This window comes from Pogoniulus pusillus, unplaced genomic scaffold (genome assembly GCF_015220805.1).
Source record: "Pogoniulus pusillus isolate bPogPus1 unplaced genomic scaffold, bPogPus1.pri scaffold_47_arrow_ctg1, whole genome shotgun sequence".
NCBI lineage: Eukaryota > Metazoa > Chordata > Aves > Piciformes > Lybiidae > Pogoniulus > Pogoniulus pusillus.
Window position 1 is genome coordinate 1,711,058 of NW_026974707.1, and position 7,253 is coordinate 1,718,310.

The following is a 7,253-nucleotide window of genomic DNA, read 5'->3' on the forward strand; positions in this document are numbered from 1 at the left end:
CTCTCCAAGGCATGCTCTGAGCAGCAATGCTTTAGGCAGGCAGCAACAATAGAGAAACACAATGGCAGAGGTGGCTCAGGGCACAGGGAGGCTGCTCAAAGCCAGGCCAGCTTCTGCTCCCTGGCAGCACTGGCACAGAGGGGGACTCTGCCACCTATGCCAGTTTTGGTGGAGGGGAGAAATTAATTGGGGTGAGATAAAGTTCTATAAAAATGTATATTTATTAAACTCAATGTTCTGGACTCTGCCACCCCCAACCACTGTATGTTAATATTGAAATGTTCTGCAGGGTTATGCAAACATTCTGGGATAAATATCTGCAGTGACTTGTTCATAACCAGCAAACATTCAAACCATGGACAGAGAGAGGAGTTTTCCCAGCAGCAAATACTGTTTGGGGTCTGTTTGTTATTTGCCCAGCAGAGAGGGCTGGAAACTGATTCTGCTGTGTGGCAGAGACCACAGATATTACAGAGGCATTAAAGCTTTTACTCACAACTCTTATTCATCAATAATCACCCTCTGGGGCTACGTCACAGCCTGTGCCAGTGTCCAAACTTCAGGGGGCCTCTGCCCATGGACTTTGAGGCTGGAATCCTCCTGGCTTGAGGGGAAAGGATGAATCTTCCCAGCTTGTGGGGAAATGACAGTCTGTGACCTGGTTCTCCTGGCGAAGGATGCAATCTCTGCCCTTGTGCTGCTGGCTTCTTCTGGATGCTCTGTCCAGGGATTCTTAGCAGGCAGGATCTCAGGTGCAGGAGGAGAATATCATGCAGTCTCTGCATGGTCTAAAGCTGGCCAGACAGGCCGATTGTGTGCAGACAATTCAGCATCTGCTCCCGGTTACCTTAGCGGCAGTGGCACTTACCAGGCAAGGATAGGCAGCGGCATGCAAGGTGTGCAGGGCTGCTTGGGAGTCTGAGCTCCATAGGTAAAGGCAGGCAATGCAGGACCTGGTCCTGATAACACAGTGGTGTGCAGATGTGCACAGCTGGCTGGAGACTATAGGCCCCCCATATATATATATATACAGGCAGGCTAAAATGAGCTCTACAACTAAGGTACACAGGCAGAGAGCTACAAGTGAGTCCACGCTGCAAGTGGGTCAGAGCAGGAGGGTCTGAGCTATGCAGAGGTCTGAGTGTGGGGGTCTGAGCACGTTGTTTACCTGTGCACCCCTATTTATTGAATGTGGGCCGAGATTAATGGGCTCTTTGGCCACTAGAATAACCAATCAGGTTGGCAGTCAGCCAAACATTACCATAAAGGGCAAATGCCACTTGCCTGGACTTTCCCAAATGTGGGAATCACAGGGGCCTACGCCAGGGAGGCGCGGCCTGCGTGTGGGGGGGCTTACACAACGTGTTTGCAAACAGCAGTCCTGGGCAGGCCAGACTTTATGGCACCAGGTCTGTTGTCCTTTTTATCCATTTAATGTGTTTGCTTCGGGTTTAGGCAGAAAAACATGTCCAGGCAGGGCAAGGCATACATAAGCCTCTTTTTGGGCCTACAGGCCCTCCACAACACCCTTGAGGGCTGACATTGAATGGAGAACTTCACTGCCCACCCTCCCAACCTCCCCATGCCTCTCACTGCCCACCTGGGGCTTCCCTCACTGCTCCTTGCATCAGACTTCTGCACTGCGCTCTGCAGCTGGAGCTCACAGCTGCATGGTGTCCCACAGCCTTCTCTACAGGGTTACACAGCACCACAGAGCAGGCTGCATGATTGTCACATCACAGAGCAGGATGTGAGACTTCACAAAGAGGCTTGTGTGGCAATATAGAGTGTGAGCCAGCACAGAGTGGGCTGTGTGACATAGTCAAGGTGGCTTTGTGACATCATAGAAGGGGATGTGAGACACCATTGAGAGGGTTTTCTGACATCCCAGAGAGGTGATGTGACTCTGTAGAGAAGGCTGTGTGACACCATGCAGCTGTGAGCTCCAGTGTGTACTGGGAGGGGTTCAGAGTATCCATGTCCCAATTGGAAGGGATCCAGTGAGTCCCAGGAGCATCAAGGGAATCCAGTTTGTGCTGCATTGTAGCCCAGGCTGTATGGGCCTCATTGCCTCCTTGTCCATCCTCAGGAGCCTGGCAGAGTCTGTGCCATAGTCCTTGTGGTGGAGAGTCCCAGGGGTCACAAAATGGCCTTGAGCATGTCCTGTCCTGTCCAGACATGTTTACCTGCCTGTCTGCATTGCAGCCAGAGGCAGGAAAACAGCACAAAAGAAACCCAGACAGCCCAGTCTGGTTTAGTCTGGTCGCACGAGAGGGGTTCCATAAGGCCCACGCCCCTGTCATGTGCAAGGCCCAGGTGGAATTCACCACTGCACTTCTGTTGAACATTTCCCTGCCTATGCTTTGAGCCACAGACATTAGCACTGAGGACCAGTGAGTGTCCTGAATCCTTCATTCAAGCTGCTAAAGGAGTTTGGTTAACCTCACCAGCGGTGAATGAAGCTGCCAGACTCTGGCAAAGACATTTCTAAACCTTTCCAAATCCCATTGGGTAGAGACATTCTGTGAAACAGTTCTGCTAACAGCACCCAAGAACTTGTGTGCAGAGTTGTAAATCAGTTTGGGGAATTCTCTTTGTATATATTAATAAATTATTTAATAACTTTTGAATCAGCCTCACTGCATTTCACCCCAAACTCAGATCTCAACTGGCCCCTGCGTAACAGTCCTGCCCTTGGCATTGCTCCTGTCCACATCCTACTGCCTATTAAGGTAAGGTTTGGCTTACTGCCAACCTGATTGGTCACTTTAAATGGCCAAAAGGGGCCATGAATCTCGGCCCAGAGTCTATAAAGAGGGGTGCAGACTTAGATGTTCAGACTCAGTTCTCTGATCCACACTGCAGCTCTGACCTGCTTGCAACGCCTAGACACAGGATCTGGCCCTCACTTTCAAACTTTCCGAGGCTCAGCCCTCTTGCATTTATCTCAAGGTGCAGTTAACTCTGTCTGTGTCCCTTTAGAAGCAGAGCACATTCACACCTGCACCTGATACATATATGGGGAGCCGACAGGCCCCTAAGCTGAGAGCCAGCCGGGCATAGCGGCCAACTACCTCGCATTATCCATGGAGATCAATCTCCCAGCAACCTGGCACACACTGCATGCCCACTGCTATAGCCTGAAGAATCAGGTCAGCAGACCTTCCAGATTGTCTGCAAACCCACGAACAGAGCCTGCTAGCTGTACAGGAGACCGTGCCAGAAGCTGCACGGACAAATCCTTCTCCTGTTCCTGGAATCCTGCCAGCTGACCATCCCTGGACACGCAGCATCCAGAAGCCCAGCAGCATCGAGGCAGAGACCACCTCACACCAGGAGAAAAGGTTAGAGAAGTCCTGTTTATCCCAGAGACTGGGAATACTTATCATTCTCCTCTCAAGCCGGGAAGATTCCAGCCTTACAAAGACCCGGACGCACTGGGCACGTGCTGTGACACAATCCCGAGAGGGTGATTGTTAATTAAGGGCAACACATCTAAATAAGCTTTAATTCCTTTGTAGAATAAGTAACCTCTGCCTTAGAGCAGACAGTATGGTTGTTAAGAGGCATTAAGCCTAAGGGAATCTTTCTCTCTGTCTGTAGTTGATAATTTAACAACTATTAATCAAATCACTGTGTATATACATATCATATCCAAATTGTTCTCATAATCTTGCACTGGAACTTACTATTCGGTGGTTGGGGGTGGCAAGAATTTGTAAATATTCATTTTAATACATATTTTTATAAAAATTTAATACCACCTCGAATTAATTTCTCACCTCCCCCTAATAAGGGAGGCATAGAGAAATCTCCCTGTGCAACACCTTTGTAACTTCCCTACCTCAGATGCCTTTTTTAAGTTATTGTTAAAACTTTCTTTTTTTAACTTCCAAATGGAGTGAGGTTTCATGGATCTGGGTGTGCTGACCTCTCTCTCTCCATCTAATCCCTTTCTTTTGGGAAAGAAGGGGAAGAGAGAAGGGCACTTTATAAAATTGTTATTGATTCTATCAAATTTATCTGAGCCTCTGGAAATTTAAATTAGAACCCAGACAATTTCTTTTTTGTCTCAATGTGGGGCTGGGTAGAAAAGCATTATTTTAGACAAGATTTGGAAGCTAAAAATGGATGTTTTAAGAGTTTTAATAATCCAAGCACTTGGATGTCTGTTCTGGTCATGGATTTTGAAGTTTAGAAGTTGCCATGTTTTCTGGACAGTGATGGATATGGTGTGGGGATACTCTAAGCATTTGCCTGTGTGGGTGTATGCATATTGTCTGAACTCTGTTGGAGATCTAACTGAGTTTAGAAACGCAACATGGAACAACTCTGAGCGTGTGTGCCGGGACACAGAAGCTCCAGATAGTGTTGGGGAAAAATGGTACTTGGTAGCAGTTTTTGCACTGTGTTTAAATGTGGTTTTGGGGGACTGCATTATGCTTTCAAGCTGGACCATGTGGAAACCATGTCTGGCCACGGCCATTAAAACGCTTAGGGGGAGAGGTACTTGCTGCTGTGGGGGGTGTCATAGTGAAGGCTTGCAGAGCAGCCCTGGCTCACCGATTGTGAAGAGCCCAGCAGGCCAGGCAGTCCCTGCCCCAAGAGCAGCTCCGCCCCAGGTTCCACCCCAGGCTCAGCCCCAAACTTCGTCCTGGTTCACGCCCAGAGCTCCACTCCAAACTCCACCCCAGGTCCCGCTCAGAGCTCTGCCCCCACACCCAAGCACTCTCTCTCTTGCCCCTGTCACAACACGTACAATAAAAACAACAACCCCGAGCCCTTTCCCAGACACAGACCAAGGGCAAGGAAGCTCTTTGGGAACCAGTACCCCCAGCAACATGCACCAGCTGGCAATGGATCTGATAATGAAGTTACAGTGATCAGCTCTATGCCCAGAAAGGAAATCAGGCAGACAAAGCAGGGATATGCAAGGGCCAATGGGCAAAGCCTTTTAGCCTGGCTTTTGAGCTGCTGGGATGGAGGAGCAGAAACTGTGGACTTAGATCAGAGGGAGGCTGAGCAGTTGGGGTCCATGTTGAGGGATGGGAGTGTGGATAAAGAGCTGGGGAGGCTGGATGGCACCCACTCACTTTGGGCCAGACTCCTCACAGCTGTGAGACACAGATACCACTCCAAAGATGACATGATCTTCCATCCCCTCAAGTGGACAGATATGGAACAGGGGATCACATACCTGAGGCAAATGGTCATACAGGAGATAATCTATGGAGATGGCCAGATGCCCTCTGGACCCTGATGATGTCCGCATGAAGCCAGCCCTCTTAAAGAAACTGACCCAGTGTGCCCCTTCCACATATGCCCCCACACTGGGATAACTGCTGCTGGGCAGAGACCCCAACAACCTTCCCACGATCAGAGAGTTTGTGAATGACCTGAGGCAGTATGAAGACAGTGTCTCCAGAAAAGCCTTGATCTCAGCTGTGGAAGCCCTCACCCAGGAGAGAGGAACAAGCTTAAGGCCTCTGTCTCTGAACTGCAGAAGGCAGAGGATGATTACTCTTCACCTTCTGAACGGGTACAGGTCTCAGCTGTCAGGAACACATGCCACCATACTCCTCCTCCTCCCCGCAGGAGACCAGCCCAGAGCAGACAGGGGACACCCAGGGGTTCACTTTGGAGAACACTGTGTGAACATGGGGAGAACATGGACAGATGGCATGGCCAGCCCACCTCAGCTCTATGGGCCAGAGTGAGGGAACTGCAGGGGCCAAACACAGGGAACAACTCCTCCAGAAGAGGGGTTGCCCCAGTGTCCCACAGGCAGCCCTCTCGTCCAAGGGGTGGTCAGGCCAGTAACTCAAGTCCATGTGCCTCCTGCGGTCACAGTGCTCAGCATTAGAGGTGCCCTGTCTCCAGGCAGGCAGAGGCCAGGGATAACAGAGTATATTGGGACGTGTTTGTGAAATGGCCTGGCACTTCTGAAGCCGAACGTTGGTAGACACCGGTGCCCAATGCACTCTGATCCCTTCCAGCCACAGGGGGACAGAAACCATTACCATCTCAGGAGTCACAGGAGGGTCTCAGGAGTTGACTGTGCTGCAGGCTGAGACAAGCCTCACTGGGAATGTGTGGGAGAAGCACACCATAGTGCCTGGCCCTGATGCACCTTGCACCCTGGGGATCAACTTTCTGCGGGAAGGGTATTTTAAAGACCCAAAAGGGAACAAGTGGACATTTGACAAATAGCAGCTGTCTGTCATGCCTGGCTTGTCAGATGACCCTTCCATGGTTGGTACCCATGAGGTGGAAGATGTTAAGTTACCCATTGCTTCTCATGTAGTTCATCGTAGGCAATACCGCACCAACAGAGACTCCCTGCTGCCCATCCAGCAGCTGATTGGCCACCTGGAGCAGCAGCTTGTCACCAGCAAGAACCACTCACCCTTCAACAGCCCAACATGGCCTGTGCGGAAGGAGAGTGGGGAATGGAGACTGACTGTGGGCTTCAGAGGCCTGAACGAAGTGACAACTCCAATCAGCGCAGCTGTGCCTGATACGTTGGAGCTGCAGTATGAACTGGAAACGAATGAGGCCAAATGGTATGCCACAACTGACATTGCTAATGCTTTCTTCTCCATCCATATTGCAGAGGAATGTAGGCCTCAGTTTGCCTTCACCTGGAGAGGACTCCAGTACCACTGGAACAGACTGCCTCAAGGGTGGGAGAACAGCCCTACAATCTGCCACAGCATCATCCAGACTGCACTGGAGAAGGGGGGAGCTCCTGAACACCTGCAATTCATTGATGACATCATTGTATGGGGTGAGACAGCAGAGGAGGTCTTTGAGAAGGGTGAGAAGATCATTAATATCCTGTTGGATGCTGGTTTTGCCATCAAGAGAAACAAAGTGAAAGGGCCTGCCAGAGAGATCCAGTTCTTGGGAGTTTGATGGCAGGATGGCAGACGCCACATCCCTATGGATGTGGTGAATAAAGTGGCCACTATGGTGGCACCACTAACCAGAAGCAGACACAATCCTTCCTGGGGTGTGTGGGCTTTTGGAAGATGCACATTCCTGGGTACAGCCAAATTGTGAAACCCCTCTTTGATGTCACAAGAAAGAGAAATAACTTTGAGTGGGGACCTGAGCAGCAGGTGGCATTTGACCAGATCAAACGAGAGGTGGTCCCTGCCATGGCCTTGGGACCAGTTCGAACCGTCCCAGAGATTAAGAACATTCTCTACACAGCAGCTGGTGAGAATGGTCCTAGCTGGAGCCTATGGCAG